The sequence below is a fragment of the Nannospalax galili genome, unplaced genomic scaffold, assembly GCF_000622305.1.
Source record: "Nannospalax galili isolate Female #2095 unplaced genomic scaffold, S.galili_v1.0 scaffold8, whole genome shotgun sequence".
NCBI classification, from domain to species: Eukaryota; Metazoa; Chordata; class Mammalia; order Rodentia; family Spalacidae; genus Nannospalax; species Nannospalax galili.
Window position 1 is genome coordinate 1,218,633 of NW_008358318.1, and position 12,165 is coordinate 1,230,797.

Sequence of the window (12,165 nt, forward strand, 5' to 3'; positions counted from 1 at the left end):
ATATATATATATATATATACATATATATATATATATATATATATATAATCATTTTATGTTTTGTCTTTGAGGCAAGGTCTCATTGTAGCTCAAGCAAGCCTCGAATTGACTATACAGCTGAGGATTACCTTAAACTCCGGATCCTTCTACTGCTCCTCCTATCTTCAAGTGCTGAGATTAAGGCCTGAATCAGCACACTCCAGGCATGCTAATTGTGTACATGTGTGTATCTATTTTGGCAGTGATAGGATACACAGGATTGCAATATATGGCTGGCTCCTAACTTGTAATCCACCTGCTTTAGTCCTTCAGAGATAGGATTATAGGTGGGTACCACTGAGCTTGGATCGTGACTGGGAAACATTTTTTAATATATATATAGATTTTATAAATCTGTATATATATAATTTTTTTCCTGATTGGCTATAATGGAATCACTTTGACATGAGGATGTTAAAAGTAGACTAGTTGAAAGGGCTTCCAGGCTTAGGCCTGGAAGTTAAATTTCTCTTGGCTCTGCTCTCCATGATGATTCCAAGTTTATTTTAATCTGCATCTTGCTCTTTTTATGAATGAAGTTCTCTTTCATTCAGCCTAGTAAGTAACATGACTATTAGCATACGACTAAATACTCCCACTTCTGACTTGAACCAAGTTGTAAACTCAGCATAGTGACAGGTGGCTAAACTATTAGAAATGCCATGTTACAAATAGCACATAGCATCTTTGTTATTAAAAAAAGTTACCTCAACTCTTATAAAGGAGGTGAAGCCTAGTTGAGAATTTTCACTGACTACTGACTTTATATAATTTTTTTTTTTTTTTTTTTTTTTTTGGTCTTTTTGAGACAGGGTCTTTCTATAGCCCCAGCTGTCCTGGAACTCACTTTGTAAACCAGGCTGGCTTTGAACTCACAGAGATCCACCTGCCTCTGCCTCCCGAGTGTTAGGACTAAAGGCATGTGCCACCATGCCTGGCTATATAATTTTTAACTTAGTAAAATTTAGAAATTATGAACTCTACTAGGATATTTTGTTAGGGCCTTAAAATTTTGTATCCTATATGTAAGCATCATAAACATTTAACTGTCCCTGTTTGACTTTATGGGAAAATTAACAACCACTTTTATAAATCTGATTAAATTCTTTGGCCTTTGTGCTGGATAGCTTGAGTATCAACTTGACACACCTGGGTTGAGGGAGCCTCAATTGGGGAATTGCCTTCATTGGACTGGCCTGTGGCCGTGTCCATGGGGCACTTTCTTGTTGAGTGATGTGGGAGGGCCCAGCCCACTGTGGGTGGTGCCACCCCTGGGCAGGTGGGCCTGTGTAGCATAAGAAAGCAGGTTGAGCAGGGACCAGGGGAGCAAGTCAGTAAGCAGTGTTCCTCCATGCTTCAGCTCCTGCCTCTAGGTTCCTGCCCTAAGTTCCTACCTTGGGCTCCCTGAGTGGTCAGAGTATTTTGTCACAGTAATGAAGAAACAAACTAGGACAGCCTTTATTTTCAGTCTTTTTAGAAATACTTATTTTCAGCTCTCCCTCTCTTTCTCCATCCTTCCCTCCCTCCCATCCTCTGTGTCTGTACATGTGGAGGCCAGAGGTAGGTGTGTGTGTGTGTGTGTGTGTGTGTGTGTGTGTGTGTGTAGAGAGAGAGAGAGAGAGAGAGGCCAGAATGGATGTTGAGTGTCTTGGTTTCTTCTCCATCTTATTTTTTGAGACAGAAACTCTCACTGAACCTCGAGTTCGCTGATTTGAGTAGACTCTCTGACCTGAAAGTCCCAGGGATCCTCCTATCTCTGCCTCCCCAGTGCTGGGATTACTGGTTGTCCCACTGTGCTTGACTTTTTACATGAGTTCTGAGGGACCAAACTCAGGTCTTCATGCTTGTAATTTAGTGACTGAGCTATTTTCTCAACCCTCCATTTTTCTTTTCTTTCTTTCTTTTTTGTTTTCGTTTTTGAGACAGGGTCTCCCTGTATCCCCAACTGACCTGGAAATCACTATGTATACTGTGTAGACCAAGCTGGCCTCAGTCTTACAGACATCTGCCTGCCCCCACAACAGGTAAATGCTTTTTTTTTGGCTTTTAGAGACAGGGTCTCCCTGTAGCCCCAGTTTTTTATTGAGTCCATAACCTCAACCCATGAAATTGTGCTGTCCTCATTCATTGAGAGTCTTCCTCCTGTTAAACCCCTCTGCAGTGCCCACAGATAGGCTGAGAAGTTTGTTTCCGAGGTGATTCTCAATCTTGTCAACTTCACAGTCAAGATTAGTCACCACAGAGGGGTTTACTATGATTTTGAGACAAGGTCTTACTCTGAACTCACTCTGGCCTAGAACTGGCTCTTTTCCTGCCTTAGCTTACTCAATACTGGGATTATGGGTGTGTGCCATTTTGCGTGGCTTGGATATGTGTTTCTAATTTGCAGAATGTTGCACATAAAGTTGAAGCTCTCCATGTACTTGTCTGATCCCCTTCATTTCTCTTTATTGTTGTTTGTATTCTTTTTTTTTAATGTTAACAGTGGCTTTATTAAGTGAATGCTTAAAGTATTCAGCAACCAACTCGTTATTTTACATTGTTTACAAATAGATTATTAACAATTCTTAAATATTTAAAATTGATCAACTTGGAAGCATACGAGGTTTGCGCTTAACTTTTCTGAGGTGACATAAAGACTGAAAGAAACTTAGTGCTTGAGTCTTAAGTCTCTGGCCAACATCCACTGTGTATCACTGGAACTCAACGATGGGTATTGCAGAATTGAGAGGTGCAGGCTGCTTCCTCATCCTGCCAAACTCATCATGGCGTGCACCATGGCAAGGACAGTAATAGCCATTGGGTACACAATCAAGATGGGTGAGGCACCTGACAAGATGACTTTTCAGATTGCTTTATTCACTCCAGGTCATGTTGGTAGGTTCCTCATCTGGGACACTTCAACTGCAGCTTCCTGGTTAGTTTCCTTCTTTGTTCTGTGGCACACAAACTGGAATCCGAGTCTCCATGTAAAAGCTCCGTTCTTGTCTTCTGAGATACTGGACAACTCGGTTTTGATTTTCAACAAAGCTGGTACATCAGGATAGCACTCATGCTGGGATTAAAGGCATGCACCACCACACCTGGCTGTACTTAGCTTTTTTTGTTGTTGTTGTTAAATATTTTATTTATTATTTTTATTTATGTGTATGTGTGTATTGCCTGCATGTATGTGAGAGCACCCCTGTTGTGCAGTGCCTCGGAGGTCAGAAGAGGGCTTTAATTATTTATTGGTGTTGCCACCAGCTGCTTGTTGTCTTCCAGTAGTCTGTGTGAAGCCAGGCTGACTTTTGTTTTCCAGCTGGAATGCTTAGTTCATTTACATTCATTGTGATTGCTGGCATATTTGAATTTTTTGTTTTTAATTTGTTTTTTTCATTTCCCCTCCTTGAATCTCGGACTTTTCTTCTGGGCTCATTTTTCTTCTGCTTGAAACATACTCTTTTTTTTTTTTTTTTTTGGTCTTTTTGAGACAGGGTTTCCCTGTAGCCCCAGCTGGCCTGGAACTCACTATGTAGACCAGGCTGGCCTTTAACTCACAGAAATCCGCCTGCCTCTGCCTCCCAAGTGCTGGGATTAAAGGCGTGCACCACCATGCCACATACTCTTTTTTTAGGGGGGGGGTTGTATTTTGGCAACTTTTTAATAAAAGATACCTGACATTTTTAGTAAAACAGCTTAATAATCCAAATGCCACTGAAAGAAATAAAAAGAAAGCGACAGTGTAGCCCACATGTCATGCTCCACCCAGGGTAAGTTCAGTTTCTTCTGTGGAGGATGTGCAGTTACAGCTTTGATTTCCTGGATATGGTAACATGGCAAAAGATGTGTGGTATCCCTAGTGGCTGTCCACCCATCTTCAGTGAACACACTTGGAAAGCAGCTATTGTCAAAAGCCTTTGGACAGTCCAGTGTCAGTATCACACAGCAAGTAGTGATTGGCACACCTCAGAGACCTGCAGCATCAAACAGTATTATGGTAGGAAGCCCACACACCCTCAACACTCACTCTGTGTCCCAAAACTAGCCGTCCCACTCCTCACCTTGGTCTACTGGAAAGTGGAACAGAAAAAGGGGAGAAGAATGGCAAGGGCCTGCATTTCTGCATGAAGGTGTACAAGAAGGTGCAGAGGAAAAGGACTGCCTCCTACAATGAGGTAGCTAGCTGCTGAGCTGGTCCCAGAGCCCAGCGCTGCCAACAACCACATCCTACCACATGAATCAGATTGTGACCAGAAGAACATCTGGCGGCGGTCTATGATGCCTTAAATGTGCTGATGGTCATGAACATTATGTCCAAGGAGAAGAAAGGGATTAAACAGATCCATTTGCCCACCAACGCTGCTCAGGAGTGCCAGGACTTAGAGGTGGAGAGGCAGCGGAAACGGGAGAGGATCAAACAGAAGCAGTCTCAGCTCCAGGAGCTCATCCTGCAGCTACTTGCTTTCAAGAACTTGGTGCAGAGAAACCGCCAAGCGGAGCAGGCCAACCCCCCCGCCCCCGTCACCCACCTGCTCTTCATCATTGTTAACACCAGCAGGAAGACCGTGATCGACCACAGTATCTTCAATGACAAATTCAAGTATCTGTTTAACTTTGACAACACCTTTGAGATCCGTGATGACATCGAGGTGCTCAAGCACATGGGCATGCAGGCTGGAATCAGGGCGTTGTTCTACTGAAGACCTCAAGATGGCAAGAAGTTTGGTACCAAAGCTCTAGAATCATACGTGACAGAAATGGCTCAGGGATCCATTGGTAGGGTGTTTGACACAACAGGTTCTACGTTGATGGCACAAGGCTTTCCAGCAGTGATTTGAGCAATGGTGCGTATGGGATGCTGGCCACAAGCTCCAGTGGGTCCCAATACAGCGGCTCCAGGGTGGAGACCCCCGTTTCCTATGTTGGGGAGGAGGATGATGTCGATGATGACTTCAACGAGAAGATGAGGAGGACTGAAACCCTAGGTTGCAGACTCCTCCCTTTCAAACTCAACTGCAGGAAAAATGTCTTTTTTATTTTATATTGCCTACATGTAAGTGCATCCATGTTGTGTAATGCCCGCAGAGGTTAGAAGAGGGCATCAGATCCCCTGGAACTGGAGTTGTGGACAGTTCTTAGCCACCATATGGGTACTGGGAACTGAACCCAGGTCTTCTGGAAGAATAGCCAGTGCTCTTAACTGCTGAGCCATCTCTCCAGCATGATTGAAACATATTCTTTAGAACTGTTTTTAATAAGAGCCTACTGTGGTAATTGTAATGATATTGCAATATACTGTAGTAATTGTAGTAATTTATTTTTTTTCTTGAAAATATCTTAATTTCTTCCTCCTCCCTGAATCATAGTTTTACTGGTTATATATTCTTCTAGGCAGTTATTTTTCCTTCAGTATGTTAAAGGTACCATTTCCTTACTCTTACGTTGTTACCATTGAGAATTTCATTGTCACTATTGCTGCTACTTTATAGGTGATATTTTTTTCTCTGACTTTTTTAAAGTCTTATTTATTTCAGTTTTTTATTACATTTATTTATTGTGTATACACACGATAAATATGTGTGCATATGTGAAAGAGGACAACTTGAAGGAGTCAGTTTTCTTCTACCATGTGGGTCCTAGGATCTAATTCTGGTTGTCAGACTTGGGGGCAAGGGCCTTTACCCACTGAGCTGTTTTGCCAGCCCATCTTTGTTTTTTGTTGCTCTGTAATTTCATAAAAGCGTGTGTGTGTGTGTGTGTGTGTGTGTGTGTGTGTGTGTGTATTTAAAACTATCTTTTTTGAGGGTTTTCTACTTCTTGGAATCAGGGATTATCAATGTCTGATAGTTTTATGAAGTCAGCCATTACTGCTTCAAGTATTGTTTATCCTATAATACGTCTTTATTAGTCTTCTCCTGGGATTATATAGTTAGATGTATGTAATATTGTTTGAGGCTGAGCCAAGTAGTAGGTTGTGATTAAATTTACATTCTTGTGTAAACCTTATGTATCCTAAAATTAATAGCTGCTTAATTTTTTTCATTTGCTTTGTTTTTATTATGCTGTTACTATTTCTTTTTATATCACGAGCATGTTCTCAGTATTTTCATACAAGATCAGACCTGTCCATGTGTCCATTACAATTTTTTTTCTTGAGGATATCCTCCCATTTTCCTGTTGAGGCTTGGCTGCTTGCTAGGTCAGGTGTGCAATAGGTCTATGTTCTCTCTTCATCACTGTTTTGGAAATTCTGTTTCTCTCTCTTTTGAACCCCTGTTTGTGGATGTCATTAGTTCAGAGCTCATCCTCTGTTATTTTGCTGGGAAAAAACTGCAGCGATGACTCTTGAGACTTTACATGTTATAGGTCTTAAAAAAATATTTATTATTCATATTTTATGTGCATGAGTGTATTGCCTGCTTGTGAATAAGTGCATACATGTTGTGCGTTGTCCACAGAGGTCAGAAAGGGGCATTGAATCCCCTAGATCTGGAGTTATGGACAGTTGTTAGCCACCACGTAGATGCTGGGAATTGAACCTGGGTCCTCTGTAAGCGCAACCACTGCTCTTAACCACTGAGCCATCTCTTCAGCCCTGTTAGAGAGGCCTTTATTCTTTCTACTATTCAGCCATTTGTATAGGTATTAAGTTCTTGTATGGAAGTATTTTCTCAGAATTTTGGAAACATTTCTCCATTACTTTGTAGTTATCACTGAGATTCATGGCTAATTCAAATGCTGTTTTGATCCCTATAACTTTGTCAGCAACTTGCCTACTTTTTCATTTCTAGATACCTGTAGGGTGTGGTGATGGTTATACCCTACCTCCCTGTGCTACAGTTTAGTACTAACATACCTGGATGCCAAATGGGTCTTTGTAAGTTTGGAGAATTTGTACTTGAGAAAGGGAGAATTTCTTGTATTATTTCTTTGATATCTTCCATCTATGTTTATTTCTTGTTTTCCCCCATGTGTTAGAATTGATCAATGATGTAATTTTTAATATTTTTTTCTATTATAGTATTTATTTGTTTGGCTTGCTTGCCTGGGATGAACCTTAGACTTTATCTCCTAATTTTTTTTTTTTTTTTTTTTTTAATCTTTTTTGAAACAGAGTCTCCCTGTAGCTCCAGGTCACCTGGCTGTAACTCCCTATATAGACTAGGCTCACAGAGAACTCACAGAGATCTGCCTGCCTTTCTGGCCTTGAAATACTATCTTTTAATCTTTTTAAAATGTCTTTTATTTTTGAGACAAGGTTATACTATGTATCCCAGGCTGTCTTCAACCTCTGTGTCTCAGCCTCCTGACAGACTGGGAATATAGGAGGGCACTGTGATCTAGATGTGAATAATTAACTTCCTGAGGGTTTGTTTTCTTCTCATTCCTGTATTGTCTTTTTTTCTCAAAATTGATTTGTGTTTACTTGCTTCCTGTGTTTTTATATTAACAGACTTTTCTTTTGGCTGATGGTTCAAGGCTGTGTGTTGTTCTTACTTTAGTTTTATTTTTTTATGGTGCTGGGGATTGATCTCAGGGCCTTGATGCATGTTAGGTTAGCACTCCACCATGAGGTATATCTTCTACCCCTGTTCTCACTTTAAATATCTGAGTTTCTACTCTTAGATCTCAAGTGTTCTCATCCTTCCCTGCTCACCAAAGGTAACTCTGTGGGGTGATGGATGTGTTAATAATTTCACAGGATACTTAAATCATATTACAGAAGTTAAATACATACAATTTTTGTTACTTATGCCTCAATTAAATGGGAAAACAAATGTAAAAGTTTACTCTTAAATGTAGGATACTTGGAAGCTTCCTGTGCATAGGCCTTTCTGTAGGGTAACTTGGCAGGAGGACTAACTTAGTAGTTGTGGACTGTCCAAACATAGGCCTTTCTATGAGCATCTAGTTTCTCCAGGAAAGTATTGCTTTATTATTTGCCTGGGAAGATAATGTCTGACTAGAGGAGTAAGGCAAGAGGCTGATGGTTTATGTTACAGAGATTTTCACTCATTAAGGAAGTAATAGGATTATTGTGGAAATGTTATTTTATAGTTCAAGTTGTAAAATACAGGCAAAGGAAATGGTCGATTGTTTTTTTTCCCTCTAAAATCACTTAACTGCCTGTAATTTGCAGACTAGCAGGTACTACCTGTTGTTCTTGGACCACAGCTTGAGGCACATTGCCCTTGGTAATAAAAAGGTAGTTTAAGGAGATAGGAGAGGCAATTCATTCTTTTACTCAGTAGATGTTTATTAACTGCCTTGAAACCTCCCAACTGCAGGATGAAACAGGTTATGAGAAAGATGCCTTCGTCGCTCCCATGGAATGGATATTCTAGCATGAGTGATCTGCATTAAACAATTTTATCATCTGGTTGATTGCATTTGTTACAAGAACCATGTAGCCATGTTGAGAATGTAGCTTAGTTGGTAGACACTTGGGGAGAGAGGAAGAAGGAGGAGGAGGAGGGTGAGGAGGACAACCATATAGAAATTTAAGGAGGCCCACACATCATGTAGGAGAATCCTCTGGGGGCTATTGGTGGCAGCTCTAAAAGTATCAATAAATAAGGAAGGTTAGGTAGAATGAGGTCAGAGTGGCAGAGAATGAGACTGATTAATTGGGATAAGTGCTTGATTAGAGTTTTATGTGTTTAATGTCTAGTACTTGTGCTGAATAAGTGTTAAAGCAATTATATATATACATATACATACATACATACATACATACATACATACATACATATTTGTTGTGTTTTTGAGACAGGCTTTTCCTGTAGCCTCAGTTGGCCTAAAAATCTATGTAGACCAGGCTGACCTCAATCTCACTGAGATCTGCCCTGCCTCTGCCCATGCACCACCATACCTGGCCTAAGTAATTATATCTTCTTTTAAAAAAATTTTATTTTATGCGTATGAGTGTGTTGCCTGCATGTAGGTAAGTACACCCATGTTGTGCAGTGCCAGAAGAGGCCAGAAGAGGCCATTGGATCCCCTGAAACTGGAGTTACAGACAGTTGTTAGCTGCCATGTGGGTGCTGGGATTTGAACCCGGGTCTTCTGTAAGAACATTCAGTGTTCTTAGCTGTTGAGCCATCTCTCCAGCCCCAGTAATTATATCTTATAAAAATTCTATTATATTGGATGATCAAATAGATTCCTAGGATTAAACTTATACAGACAAAAGTTTTTTCTCTTGGGGAGGGCTAGGAAGAGAAGGCATAACCCATGCTGGGTAAAGGCTTTCCAGTGTGCATACCTTCAGGTCATACATACACCTCAGCAACCTCTTAAAGTAAGCTCAGTAAATTCATTAGTTCCCCAGTAAAACTTTAATCAAACATTGGCTTGACACTAGAACCTTAAAAGGGAATAAGCATTGCTTAGTATCCCCAGGAAAAGAATTCTCATAACAGATGGAGAATTTATTTGTTAATAGTATTATGTCTGATAATTATTAAAAAAAACAAAAAAGAAAATGAGAATGTAAAAGATGTTAAAAGGATATGGGGATGGAGATATTTTCCAAAATAGAAAAAATGAGAAAGCCTAAGCAAGTAATGAAGGTCTGTGTAGGTTTGTTATGATATATAAAGGATGAGGCAAAAATAATATACACATAATCTTACCATTTCTAAGGTCATAGTTTAGTCAGCTAGTTTAAGGAACAAAATATATATCTAGTCAAGGTTTATCTGCGCGCATTTGGGTTTTGTCCAAGCTTTATCTACCCAGCACATGGTAATTAAAAGTACGAGATTTGTGGAACTAACCTTCTTGGGATGTTTAACAGCCATACTTTGAGGCCTATACTAATCTGGTCAGAGGGACTTAAAGGACAGTTTTTGCCCCTTGCCCTCCAAGGTTGACTTAGTTTCAGGGGACTATGGAACATCTCTCCAAATGTCCTGTAACCATGGTGAGTCACCTGTCCTCTTGTCCAGGGAGGCTATGGAGACCCCATGAGATGGACTTAAACTAGTGTCCCATCTACAAAGATTAGGGTCAACTCAGGGGAAACACCTCATCCATGCTTCCAAGTAAAGCTAGACATGGTCAAGCAGGACCTTTGACTGTCTTACTATTTTTGACTATCTTCACATAGATGGAACCAGGGGCTCCTCCCAAGCCCATGTGACCCCTGAGGAACAGATCCTCAAACGACCTTAAGTGTAAAAATAAATTGATTTATTTGGGCCAACTGTATGGTCTTAAATACCCAAAAGGAAAGTATAACCAATGAGTAAAGTAATCAGTATATTTCTTTAAGAGTTCAAGGGATTACACTTCTCAGGCTAAAGTGTATTAGGCTAAAGTCCATCTAAAAAGTTGTTTGGACAGTTATTTCTCATTGATGATTTTGTTCCTAATCAGAAAGTGCTGCTCAGATGTAAGACTTCAAATCTTGGTCTCCAATAATGTAGTGCCCACCTGTACCTAAGGGAGACAACCAGCTATTATTCTAAGATGATGGATAAATTTGTTTTCTCCTCCTATCTAGAAGCCTTTGAGAGGGAAGGAACTGACACTGATTCTAACCACTCCAACAGCTCTCAGTAATGCCTGAAAGCAAATCCTGAATCCATCACTTTTTAGTCCAGCCTTGGCAGACAAAAGAAAAATGAGGAGGAACCCAATAGAGGGATGCTTTTGGAAGCCCTTGTCAAGAAATTCCAATGGACTCTCATATGAACATTTGAAAATTGCCCTGTTCTGACATTTTTCTAGTTCCCTGTCTGGAACTTGTAATGCTAATTACTCTTGCCTTTACTTCTCCTTCACATCTCCTATTCACCAATCAAGGACTTTCTTTTCCCCCTAGAGATAAGAATTAAGCAATTTGGGAGTCTAGATATAGACCCATTGAAGGGGTACCCTAATTGCCTCACCCTGCGTCCCTTGTTCAGCATGGAAGAAGCCAGAGTGGCCTGCATCCTGATTCCCTATTGGTAATTTGGGTAACACCTTCAGAGGATGGGGTGATAAGAACAGGAGGTAGGAATGGCTAGGCAGTTAGGGAAAAAGACCCCAAAGAAGAGTAGCCAGTTTCTTGGCTCAAACTCACAATGTCCTTGGGCCTCTTAGCAATATACTCCGTTCCAAAGTCCAAAAATGTCAAAAGTATTTAGGAGCTTTTATCTAATCCTTAAAAGACTTTAGGGTTACTTCTTCAGTGGGGGGAATGTTAGAGTAGCCAAAAGCCCCCATTAAAAAAATAATAAGAGAAGAAGAAGAAAGAGTACATGAAGTTATCAGAAAAAAGTGATGGGGAGCTATGGGAGGAATTGGAGGGGAGGGAGTGGGCATGGAGTTGACCAAAACACCTTATATGCATGTATAAATTTTCAATAATTTTTTTTTTAAGTTTTTTCTCTGGGGGCTAGAGAGGTAGCTCAGCAGTTAAGAACACTGGTTCTTGCAGAAGATTCGGGTTCAAATCCCAGCATCCACATGGCAGCTAACAACTGTCCGTAACTCCAGTCCTAGGGGATCCAACAGCCTCTTCTGACCTCCACAGGCATTGCACGACACAGATGCACTTACCTGTATACGGGCAATACACGCATACACATAAAATAAAAATAATAAATAAAATAAAGTTTTTTTCTCTCAATTGTACAATGAAGTTTATCCATAGAATTGTATATCACTAAAAAAAAAAAAAAATTGGCTGGCAAGATGACTCAGCAGTTAAGAGCACTGACTGCCCTTACTAAAGATCTGAGTTTAGTTCCCAGCACCCTCATGGTGGCTAGCAATGATCTGTAAGTCCAGTTCCAGGGGATCTGATGCCCTCCTCTGGCCTCCTTGGGTGTTGCACAACACAGGAACACATTGATGTGCAGGCAAACACTCATACACATAAAATAAATAAAATTAAAAATTCCTAACAGTTTAAAACTTTTGGTGTTTCAAAAGTATTGCTGAATAAGTCCCTCTTGTGTGTACCTAATGGAGATGAAATCACCATTTCATAAAGATACTCGAACTACTGTGTTCATTACAGCATCAGCCACAGTAGGCAAGAGATAGAAATAACCTTAGTGCCCCTCAGTTAGTGAAATAATAAAGAACAGCACACGTATATAATGGAATGTTAGTTAGCTTTTAAAATAAAAAGAAGCTAGGTATGTAGAC

General features: G+C 40.3%; 1 protein-coding gene and 1 pseudogene across 6 annotated transcripts in view; both read left to right on the forward strand.

The window, feature by feature from the left end:
• The window catches only part of Nf1 (neurofibromin 1), a 314,026-nt gene that overhangs the window by 26,597 nt on the left and 275,264 nt on the right, over nt 1-12,165 (forward strand). The window lies entirely within an intron of this gene.
• On the forward strand, nt 2,805-8,715 carry LOC103724520 (annotated as a pseudogene).